The 25,935-nt window shown below is 48.6% G+C and overlaps 1 protein-coding gene across 2 annotated transcripts in view; it reads left to right on the top strand.

Annotated features, from left to right (window-relative positions):
• The window catches only part of LOC140716545 (G-protein coupled receptor 4-like), a 119,678-nt gene that overhangs the window by 66,216 nt on the left and 27,527 nt on the right, over positions 1 to 25,935 (top strand). Inside the window, exon 1 of one of the 2 annotated variants that reach the window (XM_073029360.1) lies at positions 8,343 to 8,459. The exons of the other annotated variant lie outside the window; for it this stretch is intronic. The gene's annotated coding sequence lies outside the window, so the exon portion shown is untranslated. Of the gene's footprint in view, positions 1 to 8,342; positions 8,460 to 25,935 lie in introns of those variants that run through there. 2 annotated transcript variants of the gene reach the window in all.

Raw genomic sequence — 25,935 nt, 5'->3', positions numbered from 1 at the left:
GCCTTTGGCGGAGCAGCTGAAGACGGTAGGGCCACAGCTGCTGCAGACACAGCGCCAACCATCAGGGTAACCAGCCTCCCCTCCGTGGACGCTGCCTACAATCCCACCGCCTCCGCAAAGCAGCCAGCACAATCAAAGACCCCGCCCACCCCAAACGTTCTCTCTTCTCCCCAATTCCGTCAGGCAGAAGATACAAAAGTCTGAAAGCACGCCCACTAGGATCAAGTACAGCTTCTATCCCACTGTAGTTAGCTCCTTGAACGGACCTCTTGTGCGATCGGATGAACCCTTCACCTCACAATCTGCCACGTTATGATCTTTCACTTTAACTGCTCTGCACTCCCTTGGCAGTCTTGACAAACTTTTCACTGTATCTCAGTGCATGGGACAATAATGACAATAATGTACTGGGCTTGTACACGCTGGAATTAAGGAGATTGAGAGGGGATCTGATTGAAACATATAAGATTATTAAGGGATTGGACAAGATAGAGGCAGGAAATATGTTCCAGATGCTGGGAGAGTCCAGTACCAGAGGGCATGGTTTGAGAATAAGGGGTAGGTCATTTAGGACAGAGTTAAGGAAAAACTTCTTCTCCCAGAGAGTTGTGGGGGTCTGGAATGCACTGCCTCGGAAGGTAGTGGAGGCCAATTCTCTGGATGCTTTCAAGAAGGAGCTAGATAGGTATCTTATGGATAGGGGAATCAAGGGATATGGGGACAAGGCAGGAACCGGGTATTGATAAGGAATTGATCAGGCATGATCTCAAAATGGCGGTGCAGGCTCGAAGGGCTGAATGGTCTACTTCTGCACCTATTGTCTATTGTCTATTGTCTATTGTCAATTCCAGTGCCAGGACAGAGCCATGAGGATCTCCTGCAGTAACGTCCCGGGGCTGGTATCATTAACTTTCCAATCATCCTCCACCCTGTGAGCTAGAATCCAGGCAATGGACCAAAGGTCTCACTGAGCCCACTGAACAGTTCCAAGGTAGCTCCACACCAGTGTTCTGCTGCCTCAGCAGCAAAGGCAGGTATTCTCACATCGGTTCGTCGGTCCATGATAGAGACCTGAGCCAGTGATGACGTAGAGCATACAGTCCTGTGCAAAAGTCTTAGGCACGTATATCTACCTAGCGTGCTTAAGACTTTTCTATAATACCGGATCTTCTCCAGGTCCAACATAGCTTTCCTTAGATATAGAGCCTAAAATTGTTTACAATATTCTAAATGTGCTCTGAACAAAATTCTATGCAGTATTGTGCAAAAGTTTTAGGCTCTCTCTCCCTCCCTCACTCCCACTCTCTCTCTCTCTCTCTCTATATATATACCTAAGACCTTTCTACAGTACTGTAGTAATTTTATGTATTGCACTGTACTGCTGCCACAAAAAAACACAAATTTCATGACATATGTGAGTGATGATAAACCTGATTCTGATATGGTCACTGAATTACAGGAAGGATATTAATAAGGTTGAAAGAGTGCAGAGAAGGTTTACAAGGATGTTGCCGGGACTTGAGAAACTGAGTTACAGAGAAAGGTTGAATAGGTTAGGACTTTATTCCCTGGAGCGTAGAAGAACGAGGGGAGATCTGATAGAGGTATATAAAATTATGATGGGTATAGATAGAGTGAGTGCAAGCAGGCTTTTTCCACTGGGGCTAGGGGAGAATAAAACCAAAGGACATGGGTTAAGGGTGAAGGGGGAAAAGTTTAAAGGGAACATTGGGGGGGGCTTCTTCACACAGAGAGTGGTGGGAGTGTGGAATGAGCTGCTGGATGAAGTGGTAAATGCAGACTCACTTTTAACATTTAAGAAAAACTTGGACAGGTACATGGATGAGAGGTGTACGGAGGGATATGGTCCAGGTGCAGGTCCGTGGGACTAGGCAGAAAAACGGTTCGGCATAGCCAAGAAGGGCCAAAAGGCCTGTTTCTGTGCTGTAATGTTCTATGGTTCTACGGGTCTCTATTGTGGACTGAAAGTGGGAAAAGGGACAGGGAGAGGGGAATCAAGGTTGGGAAAAGGGGAAGGGAGAGGGAGGGAGCAGGAAACACCAGAGAGACATTCTGTAATGATCCATAAATCAATTGTTTGGAATCAAATGACCTTGTCTGGTGTCCCAGGACTGGGTGTGTCTACACCCCCACCATTCTCCCTCCAACCTCTGGAACTTCTCTGCCAACTGTCCCACACCCCTCCATTCCCAACATCCTTTGCTCCCGCCGGATTTTCAAGCTCGCTGTCCACTCCACGTTGACAAACACAGTACTCTGCAAAAGTCTTCGGCACCCTAGCTATATACATGTGTCTGAGAGCTTTGCATAGTACAGAGATCATAGATAGACAGTATGGCACAAGAACAAGCCCTGAATACAATGCCAGATTAAAACAATGTCTTCTGTCTGTACAAGGCCCACATGCCTCCATTCCCTGAATATTTTGCATGTTAAAATTCCACGAATATACTCTCAGTGGCCACTTTATTAGGTACACCTGTACACCTGCTCATTGATGCAAATATCTAATCAGCCAATCATGTGGCAGCAACTCAGTGCATAAAAGCATGCGGACACGGTCAAGAGGTTCAGTTGCTGGTCACACCAAACATCAGAATGGGATCTAAGTGGCTTTGACTGTGGAATGATTGTTGGTGCCAGATGGGGTGATTTGAGTATCTCAGAAACTGCTGATCTCCCGGGATTTTCACACACCACAGTCTCTAGAGTTTACAGAGAACGGTGCGAAAAACAAACAAAATAACCCAGCGAGCAGCAGTTCTGTGGGCGAAAATGCCTTGTTAATGAGAAAGAGCAGAGGAGAATGGCCAGACTGGTTCAAGCTGACAGGAAGGCGACAGTAACTCAAATAGCCACGGGTTACAATAGTGGTGTGCGGAAGAGCATCTCTGAGCGTACGACATGTTTAACCTTCAAGTGGACGGGCTCCAGCAGCAGAAGACAATCCTGAACGTATTAGAGTGAACACAGAGAGTATGCCCTCATGTTCTTGATTCCACGTCCCTGGGAAACAGACTGATAGCTTTTACCCTGTCTCTGCCCCTCACAGTGTCACACAAGATGTTGATTGGGTTATAAGAATGTAGTTGTGATGATGTGATTGTAGGGACCATGGTGGAAGGAATTACTAACTGGGAGTTTTGGAATGAAGTCAATGTGTCTTGATTCCTCTTCATTGCGTATCTAGAAGAATGGGGGAGAACCTCAGTGAAACCTATCAAATATTGAATGACTTAGATGGAGTGGACGTGCAGAGGGTGTTTCCTATGGTGGGGGAGTCTAGGAGCAGAGGGCACAGATAGAGTGGATGTGGAGAGGATGTTTCCTATAGTGGGGGAGTCTAGGACCAGAGGACACAGAGAGAGTGGATGTGGAGAGGATGTTTCCTGTAGTGCGGGAGTCTAGGACCAGAGGACACAGATAGAGTGGATGTGGAGAGGATGTTTCCTATAGTGGGGGAGTCTAGGAGCAGAGGACACAGATAGAGTGGATGTGGAGAGGATGTTTCCTATAGTGGGGGAGTCTAGGACCAGAGGGCACAGATAGAGTGGATGTGGAGAGGATGTTTCCTATAGTGGGGGAGTCTAGGACCAGAGGACACAGATAGAGTGGATGTGGAGAGGATGTTTCCTATAGTGGGGGAGTCTAGGAGCAGAGGGCACAAGCCTCAGAATAGAAGGACATCCCTTTAGAACAGAGATGAGGAGGAATTTCTTTAGCCAGAGGGTGATGAATTGGTGGAATTCGTTGCCACAGATGGCTGTGAAAGCCAGGTCATTGGGTATATTCATTCATTTCGAGAGGAATAGAATATAAAAACAATGATGTAATGCTGAAGCTTAATAGGGCATTGGTCTTCATTAGAGAGGGCAGCAAAGGTTACAGGGAGAAGGCAGGAAAACGGTGCTGAGAGGGTTAAAAATGAATTGAATGAATGAATGGATTGACTTTATTTCTTATATCCTCCACATGAGGAGTAAAAATCTATGTTATGTCTCCGTCTGAATGTGCAATGTGCAATCATCATGATTTATAATAATTTATAATAAATAGAACAGTCAATGTAACATAGAAATACACTCAAATCAGTCTGATGGCCTGGTGGAAGAAGCTGTCCCGGAGCCTGTTGGTCCTGGCTTTTATGCTGCGGAACCGTTTCCCAGATGGTAGCAGCTGGAACAGTTTGTGATTGGGGTGACACGGGTCCCCAATGATCCTTCGGGCCCTTTTACACACCTGTCTCTGTAAATGTCCTGAATCATGGGAAGTTCACAACTACAGATGCACTGGGCTGTCCGCACCACTCTCTGCAGAGTCCTGCGATTGAGGGAGGCACATTTCCCAGACCAGGCAGTGATGCAGCCAGTCAGGATGCTCTCAATTGTGCCCCTGTAGAAAGTTCTTAGGATTTGGGGGCCCACACCAAACTTCCTCAAGGGTCTGAGGTGAAAGAGGCGCTGTTGTGCCTTTTTCACCACACAGCCGGTGTGTACAGACCACGTGAGGTCCTCAGTGATGTGGAGACCGTGATGGAATGGCAGTGCAGACACGATGGGCTAAATGGCCTAATTTTGCTCCTACATTCTTATGGTCTTATCTCCTTGGGAACAAAGTGGAATCAGCTTGTTCCACTGACAGTTTGACTGGAATGATATTTTTTACTCTCCAGAGATAGTTGTCCTCAGTCAGCCTGACACAACCAGTTTCACCTTGTGTTTCTCCGGTGCCGTTGTTCAAAGGAAGCTCTCTATGCTGCCCTGCTATATAAAGTTTCACTTACTTTGCAAAGACTGTAATATGATACATTTCAATTATCTGCTATTTAATCAAGTGCGCAGTGAGAGATAGAGAGAGTTTATACTGGGGGCTCGGCTGGACTGCAGTGTGAGAGCCCAGGCTGACTCCTGGAGCGGGCACACTCTACATTCCCACGGTTTGCAGTTTGCAACCAGCCTTCATTTGTTCAACCTGTTTGGGAACAGACCAGCACACGGCAATTTGTCAGGCATGGGCAACAGCGGGGATGTTCAGGTGAGTGATAATCCCACACTACCCATGGATCTCTGGCTCTCTGTAACACACGCACACACATACACCATAATCCCACAGTACCCTTAGATCTCTGATTCTCTGTAACACACGCACACTTGCACACACACATACACACTCACACTTACACACACACCATAATCCCCACACTACCCATGGATCTCTGGCCCTCTCCTCTCTCTGTAACACACAAATCCCACACTATTCATGGAATTCTGTCTCTCTGTAACACACTCATACTCACACACACATTCGCACACACACTGATAGATGCACACCATTCACACTTGCACACTCACATTCACACACACTCACAGAGACATTCACACACATTCGCGCATTCACATACATTCACGCACATTTACACTCTCACACACATTTGCATACATTCACATACACTTACGCTCACACACATACACACATTCACACTCCCACGCACACTCGCATACATTCACATTGACACACTCACACCAACACCACACCATTCACACACAAACACAAGATGAAGGGTCTCGGCCCAAAACACAACTGTTCGTTCTTTTCCGTAGATGCTGCCTGACCTGCTGAGTTCCTCCAGCATTTTTGTGTGGGTGCCTAGACACGTTCCAACCACACTGAGACACACACACACACACACACACACACACACACACACACACACACACCTCTTTTCCTCCGCACTGCCCCATCTGCACTTCGGTCCCAATCCCTACCAATCAGTGATATCTGCCTCAGTGAGACACACACACACACACACACACACACACACACACACACACACACACACACACACACACACACACACACACACACACACACACACACACACACACACACACACACACACCTCTTTTCCTCCGCACTGCCCCATCTGCACTTCGGTCCCAATCCCTACCAATCAGTGATATCTGCCTCAGTGAGACACACACACACACACACACACACACACACACACACACACACACACACACACACACACACACACACACACACACACACACACACACACACACACACACACACACACACACACACACCTCTTTTCCTCCGCACTGCCCCATCTGCACTTCGGTCCCAATCCCTACCAATCAGTGAGCCTCGACTTCTGCTCTGTCCGTCAGCCCCCCAATCCTGCTCTTTGTGGACAGCTGCCTGGAAGCACAAGGCGGAGAAGGGATTCGGCAGACTCTCTCAGGCAAACCAGCCGGTGAGAGGCCAGCCTGGGAGACGGTAGAGTGGGTAACTCAGGTGATCATAAGGCCAGGGTTGAAGGTTCCAGCTGGGATAAAGTTACAGAGTTGGAGGGAGCCCGGGACGAGGTTGAAAACTCATCTCAGTCGGCAGCTCAGAGAATTTCCTGGGCGGTGACAGAATGTCGAAGGAGCAAAGTTTGCGGCTCTGACTGTGTCCACACAGAGTGGCCTCGTGGATTTCCGTCAGATGAGCCCTGCGGCCGACTGCTGCTGGGGGATCAGAGCTGTGTGTCTCGAGCTGATGGCGCCAAACGTGGCGTGAAGTTACAGAGAGTGATGATGAGCAAAGAAAGGCTCTCCTGGGACAGCAAGCCGGGAGCGAGAGAGGAAAGGGCCCAAGGACAATAGTGAACTTCCCGAACACAGCACGGTAACAGGCCGTTCCGGGAACATCGAAGCTCCACCACACCCGTGTGACCAACTGACCTGCTAACTCCTACGGCTTTGGAATGTCAGAGGGAACTGAAACACACACAGTCCTGGGGAGGAGGCGTAAACTTCCGACAGACAGCACAGGAACTGAGGCTGCGTCGCTGGTGCTGTAGTAGTGTTACACTGGCTGTGGTGTGTCAGGTCACACTCAGCAGCTAGCGGTGTGCTAGCGGTGTGCTACCCACCCACCCACTGGTTACTGGAATGCAGGTCCCATGGCAACTGTCTCTTCCTGGGAAACCACAAGACATGGGAGCATGGTTTGCCCATTCGGCCCATCGAATCTGCTCTATCACTTCACCTTTGCTGATCCATTTACCTCACAACCCCACTCTCCTGCCTTCTGCCCATTTCCTGGGCTCTTCTCTTGTTTCGCAGCCTCGTGTGTGGCACCTTGTCAAAGTTACGGCTCCCATGGGAACTCTCTCTTCCTGGGATACGGTTCCCATGGGAACCGACTCTTCCTGGGATACAGTTCCCGTGGGAACTGTCTCTCCCTGTGATGCAGGTCCCACAGTATCTGCCCCTTCCTGTGGGTCAGGTCCCAAAGGGATATGCTTCTTCCTGGGATATAGGTTCCATGGGGATTATCTATTCCTAGGAGGCAGGTTCTCTTCCTGGGATGTTAGTCCATTGGGTACCAAGTCCTCCTGGGAAACGGGTTCGGAAGGGGAGATTCAGTGTCACGTTATAGGACCACATCCTTGACATGGTTTGGAGATTTGCATACCTCAGTGACCCGGAGAGCAATGTTGGCTGGAGTCAGGGTTTACGCTTTGGCTCTTGGTAGGGTCACCCATGCCAAACAGGTCAAAGGATAGAGGTCAGACTAAGAGGGGTCCACCAGTCCTCCAGGTTCAGGGGTTCAGCTCAGGGCCGACAACCCTGACTGGTCAAACAAAACTGTTACAGAAACAGCAATGAAGAATCCTTCTACATCTGAGTGTAACGGTATTCCTGAGTCCCCACCCGGGACTTGTGTGACTGACAGTAGTGAAAACCGAGAGGAAGTTACTGACATGATGCAGGAAGCCCTGAACACCGCCAAGTCCAAGACCAAAACTGGTTTTGATGGCCAAGGACAGACAGATATGGAGGACCGTCACAGCTGCCCTGAACGCCTGCGATGTAACGGGCAGTGGAAAAAAAGCTGCACGCTCTGAGAAGAGATCAGTGCTGCAGTGGTCAGTAGTGCAGCCTGGATCCTTGGAAGAGCCTCTGTAATAACGTCCATTGCAGCGCTTCATCCAGTCCAACGCTCAGGGTGATATCAGCCAGGACCTGGGGTTAAAATACTGCTTCAAGCCCCAGGCTGCTGGGTCACAGCTAACAATAGCTGAGCGAAGCACTGCTCTCTCTTTCTTGTCTTGTCTCTAGTTAAAGTGCACAGCGGTAAACGCCCCCTTTAAGGCCAGCCACGCTGTGTTGACTAATGGACCGAATCGTGCACAAGCTGTTAAACTGGAGCCTTAATAATCGAGCGTTGGCTGCAACCACCTGGGTCAGGAGGATGGCGCAGGATGTGGTGAGGCAGCTTCTGGTCGGCTGATAGACTGCTCTGAGAGAAACGGCTGAAGGAAGAAAGACGATTTGTGTCAACCCACTTCACTCAGGACGAATCACAGTGCAGGCTACACAGCCCTGGCTTCCGTGGGAGTTAGCTAGTTATGACATCGGATTGTGACACCGCACAGGGCTCCTGTAAGTATCAAAATGTGCTCCATCTCGAACGCTCCAATCAAATACGTGAGCATTTAATCGGTTCCCCTTCCATCTTATTGAAGGCAATTGAAATCTACTCACTATAGAGGATGTTTCTGCTTGTCTGGGTAAATCACCAGGTTATTCAAAGAAGCTCCAGCATTCTTAGACTCATCCCCCACAGAAACAGGCCCTTCGGCCCAAATGCATCATGCTCTTCCAAGATGCCTGACTAAGCCTGGCCCATTTGCCTCTATTCATCCCTTACCTCTTGAACTTTTTTCAAGCCATGGACCAATACCATTAAGAAAGGGGTTCATGGACCCCCAGATGGGAACCCCTGCTCTAAACCTTTCCTACCCAAGTACCTGTCTGAGTGATGTTAATGTACCTGCCTCAACCACTTCCTCTGGCAGCTCGTTCAACATGAGGATCACGCTCTGGGTGAAAACATTGCCCCATTCCTGCCTTCTAAATGTTACTTTCCAGACCCCCTACCACTTCCTCTCTCCGTCATTGCTGCCAAATCCTTCCCACGGGAAGAATCTGGGAGGCCCGTGTCTTCATAGCTTTCGGAGAGGAAAGGTTATCAGGACCTCCTCGACGAGACTTGAAGCTTAGGGAGTGCGACTAGCTCGGTGAATGTTCTGTCTGCAAATAAATCATTAGCCACCAAGACGTGACGTTTGTAAATGGGCTGAAGGGCCCCAAGGATGATTTTTATTTTGTGACAATGCTGGAGGAACTCAGCAGGTCAGACAGCGTCTAAGGAGGGGAGTAAACAGTCATCGGGGACTGGGAAGGAAAGAGAAACAAGGTAGGGGGGAGGGAAAGGAGTTAAAACTGGCTGGTGATATGCGAAACCAGGTGAGAGCCCTTTCCTTTCCAGTCCTGATGAAGGATCTCGGTCTGAAACATTAATTATCTATCGTTCTGACCTGCTGAGTTCCTCCAGCATTTATCTGTCTATCTGTCTAACTAACTGTGTATCTATCTATCTGTCTGTGTGTTGGCGCGTGGCCAAGTGGTTAAGGCGTTCGGCTAGTGATCTGAAGGTCGTTAGTTCGAGCCTTGGCTGAGGCTTGTGTGTGTGTACCTAACCACACATTGCTCTGCGATGACTCTGGTGCCAAGGTGTATGGGTCCTAATGCCCTTCCCTTGGACGACATCGGTGGCATGGAGAGGGGAGACTTGGGCAACTGCCGGTCTTCCATTAAAAAAAAGCTTGCCCAGGCTTGCGCCCTGGAAACTTTCCAAGGTGTATCATGGTCTCCATGGTCTATCGAGACTAACAGAGGCCTAACCTATCTGTCTGTCTGTCCACCTGTCCATCTATCTACCTACATGCCTGCCTACTGACCTATCTGCGTAAGACCATGATTAGGATACGGGGAGAACATACAAACTCCTCACAGGCTGTGATGGGAATTGAACCGGGGTCACTGGTACTACAAAGCGTGGTGCTAACCACTACACTACCATGCCGTCCCACAGCATGTGTATGCAGATTAGGTATATGACTCCAGATTTCCAACATCTGCAGATTCTCTTGTGTTTAGCCCATATAACCATATAACAATTACAGCACGGAAACAGGCCATCTCGGCCCTTCTAGTCTGTGCCAAATGCTTACTCTCACCTAGTCCCACCGACCCGCACTCAGCCCATAACCCTCCATTCCTTTCCTGTCCATATACCTATCCAATTTTACTTTAAATGACAATACCGAACCTGCCTCTACCACTTCTACTGGAAGTTCGTTCCACACAGCTACCACTCTCTGAGTAAAGAAATTCCCCCTCGTGTTACCCTTAAACTTTTGCCCCCTAACTCTCAAATCATGTTCTCTTGTTTGAATCTCCCTACTCTCAATGGAAAAAGCCTATCCACGTCAATTCTATCTATCCCCCTCATAATTTTAAATACCTCTATCAAGTCCCCCCTCCACCTTCTACGCTCCAAAGAATAAAGACCTAACTTGTTCAACCTGTCTCTGTAACTTAGGTGCTGAAACCCAGGTAACGTTCTAGTAAATCTTCTCTGTACTCTCTCTATTTTGTTGACATCTTTCCTATAATTCGGTGACCAGAACTGTACACAATACTCCAAATTTGGTCTTACCAATGCCTTGTACAATTTTAACATTACATCCCAACTCCTATACTCAATGGAGTTTAGTATTGTATATTTTATAAGCTCCCGCGCCCTATTAAATGCTCCCAATGGCGTGCATCTCAAATGGCTTCTGACAACGGAGTCCAGCTCCTGGCCTTCACGTGTGGCTTGGCTGCTAAGCCCGGCGAAACCGTTGCTGCTGACGGGAGAAGGGGCAAAGCCAGGTTACTGCCTGCATTTGCAGAATCTCTAGCGTTGATTTGTATTTTGTAATCTGAAGGCAGGGGAATTAAATGTAAATAGAATTCAGACTATTCCGTGATCTCAAACATGAGAAAGTCTGCAGATGCCGGAAATCCAAAGCAACACACACAAAACGCTGGAGGGACTCAGCAGGTCAGGCAGCGTCCGTGGAAATTAATAAACAGTCAATGTTTTGGACCGGGACCCACCCTAAGGGGGGAGATGCCTGAACAAAAAGGTGGGGGGAGGGGAAGGAGGCTAGGTAGAAGGTGATAGGTGAAGCCAGTGGGCAGGAAAGGTAGGAGAGGAGAGTGGACCATAGGAGAAAGGGAAGGAGGAAGGAACCCAGAGGGAGGTGATAGGCAGGTGAGGTGAAAGGTCAGAATGGGAAATAGAGATGGGGGTGGGGAAATTTGTTCACTAGAATCGATATTCATACCATCAGGTTTGGCGGCTGCCCAGACAGAACTTAAGGTGTTACTCCGTCATGATTTGTTATCAGGAATATATCCATGGTATTCCACGGTCTGTAGGGAAAGATAAAACAACCATGGGAAAATGATGGTCCTGAGGAATGGTCTTGGCCTGAAATGTTGACTCCATAGATGTCCCCTCCAGAGACGCTGCCTAACCCGGTGAGTTCCTCCAGCATTTTGTGCCCTGCATGTGAAAAGATAGATGATTAGCTACTGAAAAATTGAAGGGAATTGAACGCAGCCCAGTTCATCCCAGGCAAACCATTCAGCACAGCATCCATCATCAAGGACCCCCACCATCCAGGCCAAGCCCTCCTCTAGAGAATACCGCCCCGCAACAGGTACAGAAGCCTCGGGTGCCACACCACCAGGTTCAGGAACAGTTATTACCCCTCAAGCATCAGGCTCCTGAACCAGTGTGGATAACTTCACTCACCCCAACACTGAACTGATTCCACACATCAGGCTCCTGAACCAATGTGGATAACTTCACTCACCCCAACACTGAACTGATTCAACACATCAGGCTCCTGAACCAGTGTGGATAACTTCACTCACCCCAACACTGAACTGATTCCACACATCAGGCTCCTGAACCAGTGTGGATAACTTCACTCACCCCAACACTGAACTGATTCCACACATCAGGCTCCTGAACCAGTGTGGATAACTTCACTCACCTCAACACTGAACTGGTTCAATACATCAGGCTCCTGAACCAGTGTGGATAACTTCACTCACCCCAACACTGAACTGATTCCACACATCAGGCTCCTGAACCAGTGTGGATAACTTCACTCACCTCAACTCTGAATTGATTCCACAACCTAAAGACCTATTTCTATGCCATACAAACCTTTGACTGAGTCACTCGATGAATGTTGCCAGAATGATGGGTAGAATTGCCAGGTTAAAGGGCTATCCAGGTTTTTGATGCAGAGGGCCCAATGATGGAATAAATGGGGTCCTTCCTCATGTGTGCAAGAATGGTTCAAGGCTTGTCCTTCAGGGATAGAATCAGAATCGGAATGTATTTGCAGGGAAAATCCTACAAAACGTAGTGGATTCAGCCCAGGTAATCACGGGCAAGGCCCTCTCCACCACTGGGCAAATCTACATGAAACACTGTTGTCCTCAAAGATCCTCACCACCCAGGACATGGTTTCTTCTCACTGCTGCTATCAGGCAGAAGGTACAGGAGCCTCAGGACTCGCACCACCAGGTTCAGGAACAGTTACTACCCCTGAACCATCAGGCTCTTGATCCAAAGGGGAAACTACACTCACTTGCCCCGTCATTGAGATGTTCCCACAGCCAATGATCTCACCTTAAGGACTCTTCATCTCATGTTCTCCTTTATTTATTTACATTTGCATTTGCACAGTTTGTTGTCTTCTGCACTCTGGTTGATCTTTCACTGATCCCGTTACAGTTACAATTCTATAGATTTGCTGAGTATGCCCGCAGGAAAATGAGTCTCAGGGTTGTATGTGGTGACATAATGTGCTTTGGTAATATGACTTTGAACTTTGAGAATCAGGTTTAATATCACCAGCATATGTCGCAAAATTTGTTCTCTTTGTAGCAGCAGTAGGTATACGTAATAATAATATACACATATAAAAGAGTTAAATTAAATAAGTGGTGCAAAAAGAGAGGAAAAAATGAGTGAGATAGTGTTCATGGGTTCAATGTCCATTCAGAAATCTGATGGCAGAGGGGATAAGGCTGTTCCTGAATCGTTGAGTGTGTGTCTTCAGGCCCCTGTACCTCCTCTCTGATGCTATCAATGAGAAGAGGTCATGTCCTGGGTGGTGGTGGTCCTTAATGATGGATGTTACTTTTTGAGGCATCATTCCTTGAAGATGTCCAAGATGTTAGTGCCCATGACGGAGTTTACAGCTCTCTGCAGCTTCTGCTTAGTTAAAGAAGCATCTAACCTGCTTTAAGAATGGATTTCTTCAGAAGTCTGCCACTCATGAGTTGATTCAAGGAATTGTTATCAGTTGGTAGGTTGAAGGGGTAGGTGAATTTGCACTGCAAATCTTCATAATGATTTTGATGGCAGCATTACAGTTTGAGAGGGAGAAGCTAAAGTCAGATGTATCCGTATTACGGTGCGGTAAAGGGAACTACAGAGGCATGAGAGAGGAGCTGGCCGAAGTTGATTTGAAGGGGACTCTAGCAGGGATGATGGCAGAGCAGCAGTTGGAGTCTGTAGGAGTAATTCAGAAGGCTCGGGGTCGGTTCATCCCAAAGAAGTTTTCTAAAGGCAGGATGACACAATTGTGGCTGACCAACGGAAGTCAAGGACAGCGTAAAAGGGTGCATACAATAAAGCAAAAAAATAGTGGGAAGTTAGGGAATTGGGACGCTTTTACAAACCAAAAGTAGGCAACATAAAGAGAGAAAAGATGAAATATGATGGGAACTAGGCAATAATATTGAAGAGGATACAAGAAGTTTCTTCAGATGTAAAAAGAATAAAAAAGAGGTAAAAGTGGAGATCAGGCCAATGGAAAGTAAGGCTGGAGAGGTAGCAATGGGTGATGGTAAAATGGCAGATGAACTCTGTAGGTATTTTGTGTAAGACACTTAGCAGCCTTCCAGAAAGGTGAGACAATCTGGGGCAGAAGTGAGTATAGTTGCTATTACCAGGGAGAAAGGTCTTGGGAAGCTGAAAGATTTGAAGGTAGACAAGTCTTCCGGACCTGATTCTGAAAGAGGTGGCTGAAGAGATTGTGGCGACATTAGCAATGATCTTTCAAGAATCAATGGATTCTGGAACAGTTCTGTAGGACGACAAAATTGCAAAGGAAAGGAGGGAGGTAAAATGCGGGAAATGAAGTGGTTGGGGAGATGTTGGAGTCCATTATTAAGGATGAGGCTTCAGAGTACTTGGAGGCTCACGATAAAACAGGCCAGGGTCAGCATGGTTTCCTCAAGGGGAAATCCTGCTGGACAACTCTGTTGGAACTCTGTGAGAGAATAACAAGACAGGATAGACGAAGGATGGTGTTGATTTGCCAAGGTGCCACACGTGAGGCTGCTTAACAAGATAAGAGCCCGTGGTATTACAGGAAAGATACGAGCATGGATAGAAGATTGGCTGACTGACAGTGGGCAAAGAGTGGGAATAAAGGGGGCCCTTACTGGTCGGTGAGTAGTGGATCCTGAGTTGGGACTGCCTCTTTTCACATTATACGTCAGTGATTTGGGTGACGGAGTCTGTGGCTTTGTGGCCAAGTTTGTGGATGATACAAACGTGGGTGGAGGGGCAGGTAGTGTTGAGGAAGCAGGGAGCCTGCAAAAGGACTTGGGCAGATTAGAGAATGACTGATGGAACACGGGTGAAGGGGACTATATGGTCACGCACTTTGGTTGAAGGGATAAAGACACAGACTGTTTTCTGAACAGGGATCAAATTCGGAAAACCAGAGTTACAAAGGTCCTTGTGCTGGATTCCCTAAAGGCGAACTTCCAGGTTGAGCCAGTAGTGAGGAAGCAAATGCAATGTTAGGATTCATTTTGACAGGAGTAGAATATAAAAGCAAGGACATAATTTTGAGGTTTTATAAGGCATTGGTGACACGGCCGCTGATGTACTGTGAGCAGCTGTGGGCCCCCTAGCTCAGGAAGGATGTGGAGAGGGTCCATGAGAATGATCCTGGGAATGAAAGGGTTAACGTATGAGGAGCGTTGGATGGCTCTGGGGCTGTACTCACTGGGGTTCAGGAGAATGAAGGGGGAAGATCATTGAAGCTTTTAGAATTTTGAAAGTCCTAGATAGAATGTATGTGGAGAGGATGTTTCCTATAGTGGGGGTGTCTAGGACCAGTGGGCAGAACCTCTGAATAAAGGGGCATTCATTTCCAATAGAGATGAGAGGAATATCTTCGGACAGAGGATGATGAATCCGTGGGATTCATTACCACAAATGGATGTGGAGGCCAATGGGTACGTTTAAGGCGGAGCTTGACAGGTTCTTCATTAATCAGGGCATCAAAGGTTACGAAGAGAAGACAGGAGATTGGGGTTGAGAGGGATAATAAATCAGCCATGATGAGGGGGTGGAGGTGATCGATGGGCTGAATGGCCTAATTTTGCTGCTGTATCTATCAATCTCTGTGGGAGGGGAAGATGGGAATATGGGAAGGATTGTGATGGGGTTCCTGTGGGATTCAGGTCTTACAGCCGTAAGACCGGCTTTGATCTTACCAGTTGTTGAAACAGACAGAACAGAGGATGAACACCATGCATCCTCTGTTCTGTGTGTTTCAACAACTCGTAAGATCAAAGCCGGTGCAAATATTTGGACAGGATGGAAAAGGTCCAGAGCAGAGGTTCCCAGCCATTTTCATGCCATGAGCACTTACCATTAACCGAGGGGTCTGTAGATCCCTGGTTGGGAACCCTTGCTCTGCAAAGGAGCTAGCATGGAGTCGATGGACACAATGGCCCCTATCTGTACCACAGCATTCTACGTCTCCTTAATGCATTGTTGCTGACAACCGTTTTGTGCTTCCTGCAGCAACCACTTCCCATTTTGAAATGTTGTGATCGTCTATCATCTGCTAAATTGCATCTGGGTTGTCTGCTGCGTTCTGTCAGGCATCAGCGATGGCCGGCAACGGCAATTGTCAGCTCAGCTGAAAGAAAGGTTTCAGTGCCACCTGCAGCAATCCTCAAGACTACTCTTACGTGTAATTCTTAGACAGTATCCATTTTCCTGAACCTTTCATTGGAATTTCTCAGCTGTCTAAACCTTGCAGGCACTATAATTCCGGCCTTTAACCGAGGGGTCTGAGGAACCCAGGTTGGGGGCCTTCGTTCTACAGCGACGTATTTGCAATCCGACCTCTCTCGTTGCACGAACCACTGTCACAAACACTGTGTTCCACTGCAGGCCGGTGACGCAACCAGTCAGAATGGGCGGACAGGCGTAGTGGTTAGCACAACGCCTTACAGTGCCAGCGACCCGGGTTCAATTCCCACCGCTGTCTGTGAGGAGTCTGCACGTTCTCCCTGTGTCGGCAGATTTTTGGATACCGAGGGAATTGAGAGAAACAGGGGAGCCGAGAGATTCTGCAGATACCGGAAATCTGAAGCACACGCAAAATCACACAAATCCCACACTATTCGTGGAATTCTGTCTCTCTGTAACACACTCATACTCACACACACATTTACACACACACTGATAGATGCACACCATTCACACTTGCACACTCACATTCACACACACTCACAGAGACATTCACACACATTCGCGCATTCACATACATTCATGCATATTTACACTCTCACACATATTTGCATATATTCACACACACTTACGCTCACACACACACACATTCACACTCCCACACACACTCACACTCCCACACACACTCATGCATTCACAACGCACTCACGGACATTCACATTGACACACTCGCACCAACACCACACCACTCACACACAAACACAAGATGAAGGGTCTCGGCCCAAAACACAACTGTTCGTTCTTTTCCGTAGATGCTGCCTGACCTGCTGAGTTCCTCCAGCATTTTGTGTGGGTGCCTAGACACGTTCCAACCACACTGAGACACACACACACACACACACACACACACACACACACACACACACACACACACACACACACACACACACACACACACACACACACACACACACACACACACACACACACACACACACACACACACACACACAAAGAACCCTCAGAGAAACTTCCTTCTTTACCGGAAATAAACCCAGAGGGAAAAACCCAGAGCTGGCGTCCCAAAGGCGGTCCGACGTTGAGTTCAACGGTGACCGGCAACTCCTGCGATGTCGCTGGACCCAGACTGTATCAGTCTCTGCCAACCATTCCTTTGGATTCAACAGACAGGGGGAGCCACAGCTTGCTCTCCATATCATACTGCCCTGGCTTGTGTATCGAGACAGCTGGAAGACAACATCCATAGCTGACCCTGACCCACGAGGGGCCTTATTAACATATGCAGACGCATGCAGTTGGTATTTTATTGGAGACGCTTTTGAAGCAGGAGTTTCAAACAGCAAATGGAGACACAATGCAAAAACCTGAGGCACAAAGGGACTTGGGTGGGAGTCCTTGCGCAGGATTCCCTAAACGTTACTTTGCAGGTGATCGTCTACTTTACTTTATTCTCACCAAACGATTGATACTAGAGTGTACAATCATCACAGTGATATTTGGTTCTGCGCTTCGCACTCCCTGAAGTACAAATCAAAGTAAATATAATTTGAAAATTTGAATTATAATCATATTAGAAAATAGACAAGCTTCATAGCAATTGATGTTAGAGCCACAGGTCGGTAGTCATTCAGGCATGCCACCTTGCTTTTCTTCAGCACCGGGATTATCGTTGCCTTCTTAAAACACGAGGGGATCTTAGACTGAAGCAGGGAGCAGTTGAAGATGTCAGCAAACACTCCAGCTAGCTCGCTTGCACAGGCCCGGAGAACCCGTCCCGGGACGCCATCTGGGCCCGTCGCCTTCCTTGGATTTATCTTCAGGAAGGTTCTTCTAATGTCTTCCTTGGTGACGATGAATCTCGATGCCACCAGGCCCGGTTCATCCAGAGGGGGCGGGACGATCCTCTTCTGTTTGAATCTTGCGTAGAATACGTTAAGTTCGTCAGGAAGAGAAGCGCTACAGTTACTGATATTCCCAGCCTTTTCTTTGTGCCCAGTGATCTCATTTAGGTGGTGAGGAAGGCAAATGCGATGTTGGCATTCGTTTCAAGAGGACTAGAATATAAAAGCAAGGATGTAATGTTGAGACTTTATAAAGCACTGGTGAGGCCTCACTTGGAGTAGGGTGAGCAGTTCTGAAAAAGGACGTGTTGAAGCTGGAGAGGGTTCAAAGGAGGTTCACAAAAATATTTCCATGATTGAATGGCTTGTCGTATGAAGAGCGTCTGATGGCTCTGGGCCTGTATTCTCCGGAATTCAGAAGAACAAGGGGTGACCTCACTGAAACCTATCGAGTGCTGAAAGGCCACGATCGAGTGGATGTGGAGAGGATGTTTCCTCCGGTGGGAGAGTCTAGGACCAGAGGACACAGCCTCAGAATAGAGGGGCACCCTTTTGGAACAGAGACGAGGAAATCTTACAATCTAAATGTATACGGAAAGAGACAAAGAAATTTATTTATTTGGCTGATTCATGTACCACTTTAAGGCCTATTAAGGACATAGTATTGTCATGATTAGGTCTAAACACCAGCTAATACGTACACACACACACACATTAACTTCCCACAAGCAGCCTTCTGGTTAAGGAAGTTGACTCAGTATCACGCTTGAAGCCAGAATTCCAGGATAACACCCCAGCAATTCCTCAGCTAGGCTGCAATATGCAAAATCACAGCATGTTGCAAAGAGTTATGGACGCCGTCCAGTCCATTGTGCAAACCAGACTCCTCTCCTCTGATTCTGGCAGTACTTCCCACTGCTTCAGTAAGGAAGGAAACACCCCCCCCCCCTCCCGCCACCCCAGTTATTCCTGCTCCTCTTCCCTCCTTCGGGCAGAAGATACAAATGCCTGAGAGTTCGAGGGGCACCTTCTGTTATCAGATTCTCATACGCGATCCGACGAACCCTTGATCTCCCAATCTTATACACAAGAGGATTCTAGCAGATGCTGGAAACCTCGAGCAACAGGAGCAAAAATGCTGGAGGAACTCAGCAGGTCAGGCAGCTTCCATGGAGGGGAGTAAACGGTCGGCGTTTCTGGCTGAGACCCTTCATCAGGACTGGAAAGGAAACATTTTTCTCCAGCACATTATGTATGTTGATCTCCCAACCTACCTTGTTGGAGCCCTTGTACGTTATCTGTTGACATGGGCTGCACTTTCTCAACATCTCTAATATTATATTCTGCATTTTGTTTTCTTCTGCTCTGTCTCGATGTACTTACATAGGGCAAGATTTGCCTGGGTGCCACGCAGAACCAGAGCTGTATCTCAGTACGCTCTCAGCGGCCACTCCTATTCGCTACAATTCAACTATCTATCAGCCTATCAGGTGGCAGCAACTCAGTGCAGAAAAGCACGCTGGCACGGTCAAGAGGTTCAGCTGTTGTCCAGGCCAAAGATCATAATGGGCGAAGAAATGCGACCTAAGCCGTGGAATGGTTGCTGGTGCCAGATGGGGTGGTTTGAGTAGCCACTCAGCAGCCACTTTATTCGGTACAGGAGGTACGCACTGAGTGTGTGTGAAAATAATACAGAACGAAGCCAACAGCCAGAGAGAAGTAAAGGCCCAGACAAACCGCAGTCACTGATAGTGCGGCACGAGGTCTCTCCCTCAGGCAGCGAGTGCCCGCGGTCAGCGCCGTGGGCAGGGTGTAGTCGGCGCGACCAGCGGAGTGGACTCTGCGGTTCACGTTACGATGTGTCTCTGCCCCTTTCTGTGTCGCAACGTTGTGCGATTTTGATCGGAGCAGCGAACGACACCACGCTCGACAGAACTGAACTGAATGCGCCCGGGCCCTTTTGACTTCGGTGTTTTATATTCTGCGTTTCTCGCTCAGCTCTTTTTCTCGCTTTCGGGATTTGGGTTTTATTTTTGCGCGTTTGGGGCTTGGTGCTTTTCTTTGAACGGTTTCCATGGTGTTTGTTTTGTGTCTGTCTGGTGGGAAGACAAATCTCAGGGCTGTATACAGCCTGCATAACTTGATAATTTGATAATTAATGTTCTTTGAATCACCTCAAGTACTCCAGTGGGAGATTCAGCGCTGATTTTACCTCTTCTGACCTTCTGACATTCGAGTACTGCCAACTAAGCCCTGACTGACACATGGAACAAGCCTGAACCATAATAAAGATAAGGATCTTAGTGCCTGCTTCCTACATTTATACCTGTTTGAGCCTGTTAAACGCTGCTATCAGTTTGCTTATGACTGATATTTTCCCACAACCTGTTACAGCTCTTGGCTAAATCTGTGTCAATCGTCAAGAAATAAATCACCAGCCAAGTGTAGGAAGGTGAGAATCATGAACAGGACAAGTGCGAGGGAGAAAATTCTGCCCATTTTGTCCAGTCCGTCCTAGTTCGTTACTGCCTGCGAAGCTGCGGGCGCTTAGGGCAGCAGTGAAGGTCCTCGATCTCTGCCCCGGGTGTGGCTCAGGGTCCTCACTTCTGCCTCTACGGTACAGCGACAGGTTCTCTTCCGTCTCCCGTGTCCCTCCCACAGGGAAGAGCTTCCTCGGTGATGGAGTCGGCCTCTCTTCTCATCACGTGCCCGATCCGCCTCCAGCTCTTCCTCGTGGCGATTGAGGCCGCGCCCCCTCGGTGACACTGCGGGAGCAGGGCGCGGTGGGAGATCTTCCCTGGCCAGAGAGTACGAATCTTCCGGAGGCTCACGGTGTGGAAAGACGGCAGCTTGGCGAGGACGTTCGCGCCCGAATTCTGGCCCATACGAGAGCGTGGGCGAAGCACAGCTCTGGTACAACCTCACCTTGGTGCAGATGCAGTACGTTATATTCCCTGAAATACCCCCAGCCCTGAAAATTATTACCCCTCATCCCCACCCCCAGCGATTCAGTTTCCTTCTTTCCAGAGCATGAATACCCTCCCTCTTAAAATGTCTCTTTTCCTTTGGCACTTGATTCCAAAATTTTGAGCCTGTGTCCCATCGGCTAATCCTTGGCCAGAGAGTGGTAAATCTGTGGAATTCATTGCCACAGGCAGCTGTGGAGGCCAAATCATTGGATATTTAAGGCTGAGGCTGATAGATTCTTGATTGGTCGGGGCATGAAGGGATACGGGGAGAAGGCAGGAGATTGGGGCTGAGATGGTAAATGTATCAGCTGTGATGAAATGGCAGAGCAGACTCGATGGGCCAAATGGCCTAATTCTGCTCCTGTAATTTATGGTCTTACGATCTAAAGCAGAGGTTCCCAACCTGGGGTCCACAGATCCCTTGCTAATGGCATTAAAATGGTTTTGAACCCCTGTGCTAAAGGGAACAGCGTCCCTCCTGTGATCATCTCCAAACCCGTCATGATCATCTGTACCTCTCTCGCGCTCGCTATTCCCGAGGGGAGGTGCCTGCATTCGAATGGTCTCCCTCTCTCTCGATGTTGTTGAAGATGTTATCGAAGTTTCCGCAATTCATGGATTGGACTGTGGACTGTAGTTCAAATCGGTCTCTCTCTGTTTTGTTTTTTTTTATAACCTGTGTTTTCATCCAGTCTTCTTGCTCTTTGGCACGAATTCTTAGGAACACATATATAACTAGGGTGCCTAAGACTTTTACACAGTACTGTAGTAATTTTATGTACTGCTGTCACAAAGAAACAAATTTCATGACAGGTGTGAGTGATGATAAACCCGATTCTGATCTGGGTCTCTATTGTGGAGTGAGAGTGGGAAGGGGGCAGGGAGAGGGGGATCATGGTTGGGAAAGGGGGAAGGGAGAGGGGAGGGAGCGGGAAGCACCAGAGAGAGAGATTCTGTAATGATCAATAAACCAATTGTTTGGAATCACATGACCTTCCCTGGTGCCTCAGGGCTGGGTGTGTCTGCACCCGAGACACCCCCCCCCCCAAGAGCCCCGGCTCTTCTTCTCTGCCCCCGTCCCTCACCCCTTCCGCGGCACTCCTCCCTCGCCATTCCCAACACCCTTTGCTCCCGCCAGATTTACAAGCTCGCTCTCCGCTCCACATCGACAAATACTGAACTGTGCAGAAGCCTTAGGCACCCGAGCTGTATGAGTCTAAGAGTTTTGCACAGTACCGTATAGGATGAGGTTATCAGCATAACCGTAAACCTGCCCCTTTCAGCAAGAGATTCTCAGCTCATTGGGAGTATGAAACTCCCTGCCCCACCAGGTTGTTTTTTGACTGATTATCAAGAGCTGATATCCTGATCAGGCATGGTCTAACTCGTAAAACACTGGAAACTGGGCACTGCGGTCACATAGCGGTTAGCCATTGCCGCTTGGGGCATCACACAATACCTGTATATGTGCCTATATCTTTTGCGCAGTACTGTACACCGAGGAAGTTCCTGCTGAAACCTATAAGGATGAGTCCTTAGGAAAGGTTCCAGTCTGAAATGTTTCCATAGATGCTGCCCGGCCTGCTGAGCGCCTCCAGCATTTTGTGTGTGTTGTTCCGGATTTCCGGCATCTGCAGAATCTCTCGTGTCTATCAGGACAAAGGCCAGTTTCACAGTAAGAGTCAGAGAGTTGGGACATGGAACGAGCTGCCAGAGGAGGTTGTCGAGGCAGGTACATTAACAATATCTGAAAGGTGCTTGGGCAGATGCACAGACAGGAAAGGCTTTGATATATATGGGCAAATTGGACTAGCTTGGATGGGGTTCTGGGTCAGCATGGGCCAACTGGGTTGAAGGGCCTGTTTCGATTCTATAACTCTATGCCAGCTCTTTAGAATCTCCCTTGTCTACAAGGCGCTTTAGGTGATGTAAAAATGATTTCGTGACCTCCAAAGTCTAGCCTTCAAAATCCCTTTAAGATTATCAACATTGCCCTTAAGGCTCCAATTAGGAGACTGTGCTTTGGCGCCATTTTGCCAAACGCCTGGATAGTTTTGATGTATGTTTTTCCATCACTGTCTGCTTGATCAGCTCGCTTCCTTCAGCCGGGGTCACTGTGAGTTCACATCTCATCGTCGTCATTATGAGCCACCTCGTATGGTCTGGTGTTCATGGACTTTGACCACGAGCATGATTGTTCTTGGCAAAATTTTCCACAGAAGTGGTTTGCCATTGCCTTCTTCTGGGCAGTGTCTTTACAAGATGGGTGACCCCAGCCATTATCAATACTCTTCAGAGATTGTCTGCCTGACGTCAGTGGTCACATTACCAGGACTTGTGATCTGCACCGGCTGCTCATACGACCATCCACCACCTGCTCCCGTGGTTTCACGTGACCCTGATCGGGGGCTAAGCAGGTGCTACACCTTGCCCAAGGGTGACCTGAGTGAGATCAGTTGAGAAGATGGAGAGCTACAGAAAAGAGGCTTCGGAGGTGACGTGTAGTCCTGGTGGTTTTGTAGATGGCAATTTGATGCACAGGTGACTGCTGGGGTGGGTGTGATCAGCAGTAATCTTTCCAGCTCTTTTCTTCACTCTGGAGGTGAGCAGGTCTCTTAACGTCAGTAGCTGACAGCCAGTGATCTTCTCCGCTGAGTGGACTACCCTCTGCAACCTGGACTTGGAGAGGGAGGAGATGGCGGGAAGCCAAACAGTGACAGAGGTGGTCACAACACTCTCAATGATGGCGGAGAAAAAAATTCATCAGGATACGGCCCGAGATGTTAAGTGTCCTAAGCTGGTTTTGGAAGAACAATCTCTGCCGGGCTTTCCTAATGATGAGTGTAACACACTTGACCCATTTCCATCTGGGACAGTCCTATTTACCTGCCTTTGGCCATAACCACCATAACCTGTCCTGTCCGTGTACCTGTCCAGGTGTGTTTCAAATGTTGAGACTGTGCCTGCCACGACACTTCCTCGTACAGCTCGTTCCATATTCTCTGAGTGAAGAAGTTGCCCTACGGGTCCGTTTAAAATCTCCCCTCTAGCCTTCTACGTCTTCAGAGGTGTTGACTTGAACGCACTCACCCTTTCACTGCCGACAGCTGGACGAGGACTGGTGTGTGCTCTCCCTCATTTCTCCTTCCCTTTCAAGGTCTCGGCCCGATACCTCGACTGCTTATTCCCCTCCATTGACGCTGCCCAACCTGCTGAGTTCCGTCAACACTTTGCGCGCATTGCTCTGGATTTCCAGCATCTGCAGAACCTCTTGTGGGAGTGGGAGTGATGGGGGGCTGCAGACAAGAGAGTTTCAAACACAGAAGTCAAGCAAACACCAGTTATTTTACCCCATTTGAGCCCTGGCCCTGTGAGATGCCGTGTTAATTTACCCAGGAATCCTCTGTTGGCAAGAGAGGGAAGGGGAACTGGAAAAGCACGGTCACCATGGCTGATAAGTGCATCGAGATTATTTACTTACTGGAATTAAACTTCATTCCGCCTCACAATTTACCTTGTTAACAGGGTTGGCTGGACAATCTTATCAGTCATGAGTGTTTTATGCAACAAGAAAAGGAAAGATTAACCCACAGGCAGGAATGATTCAAACCATCGAATAAGCAGGAGAAGCCTGGGACACTGGCTGACGGTAGCGAACTGGACGAGGTGTACAAAACCCATACAACCTTAAACATTCCTAATAATTCCTATTAAGGCCATTCGGCCCATCGAGTCCCTTCTGCCATTTCATTGTGGCTGATCACCCTCCCACCCCACCTTTAGAATCTCGTGGACATGATCCGATTTGTTCCTGAGCCTGGCGCCTGGGGGGGCAGTGTAGCATTTGGGCCTCTCAGAGTCCGTGGACGCAATAGAAAATTGGAATCTGATCCTTTATCACATCTACGGGCTCTGGAATCTCCTGTCACCACTGCCTTCGCTCTCTGCCCCCTTCCCTTCTGAGCCACAGTACCAGAGGCCCGCAGCTCCCCTCCCGCTAGCAGTGTCCGAAACAGGGAATGGCCACTGGGGTACTCTGTACCAGCTGCCCCTTTCCCTTCCCTCTCCTGACTGTCACCCATTCTCCTGCCTCCTGCAACCCAGGAGTGATGGCTTCCCTGCAGCTCCTGCCTATCGCCTCCTCAGTCTCTGACATCAGCCGGAGGCCACCCAGCTGCAACCCCAGTTCCTTAACACGCGCTCTCCGAGGAGCAGCAGCCCGGTGCAGATGAGGTTAGGACTTGCACTTAGGTCTCTCAACCATAGCAACCTCCGTCGACAAGGCGGATGTGAGGTAGATATTCCCTCGCGGGGGAACTAGCGGCATGGTTTCCGAATAGAACATTCAGTCTATCAGAACCAGAATCTGAGTACATTTCCAAATCAAAATCCAAATGGGTTCCGTTCGCGACGTTCACTGCGCTCTTTGCTGCACCGAGGCTGAGGTTGTGGGCCTGCTCCCGGCTTCGTGCCTGCAAACTCTGAGATGATTCGCCCGGCTGTGTGATTAACTGAGCCTGAGGCTCTGGGCCTACTCCGGCTGCCCTGGGCTTTGTGTCTATGGACTCACTTTCATTCTGAACGCTGTTGATGTGTGTGTGTGTGCGCGTGTGTGTGCGCGCGTGTGTGTGTGTGTGTTGCTTCAGATTTCCGGTATCTGCAGAATCTCTCGGGTCCCCTGTTTCTCTCGATTCCCTCGGTATCCAAAAATCTGCCGACACAGGGAGAACGTGCAGACTCCTCACAGACAGCGGCGGCAATTGAACCCGGGTCGCTGGCACTGTAAGGCGTTGTGCTAACCACTACGCCTCTGTCCGCCCATTCTGACTAGTTGCGTCACCGGCCTGCAGTGGAACACCGTGTTTGTGACAGTGGTTCGTGCAACGAGAGAGGTCGGATTGCAAATACGTCGCTGTAGAACGACGTAGAATTTGTGTGTGTGAGTGTGTTTTTTCTTTCTGCGCACTGGGTGTTTGTTGGTCTTTGTTTATGGATTCTATCAGGTTTCTTTGTTTTGGGCTGCCTGTAAGGAGACAAATCTCAAGGTTCTATATAGCATACATACTTTGATAATAAACTTACTTTGAACATGAACTTCTGAGTAC

The sequence above is a fragment of the Hemitrygon akajei genome, chromosome 25 (genome assembly GCF_048418815.1).
Source record: "Hemitrygon akajei chromosome 25, sHemAka1.3, whole genome shotgun sequence".
Classification (NCBI taxonomy): domain Eukaryota; kingdom Metazoa; phylum Chordata; class Chondrichthyes; order Myliobatiformes; family Dasyatidae; genus Hemitrygon; species Hemitrygon akajei.
This window is presented reverse-complemented; position numbering and strand designations above follow the sequence as displayed.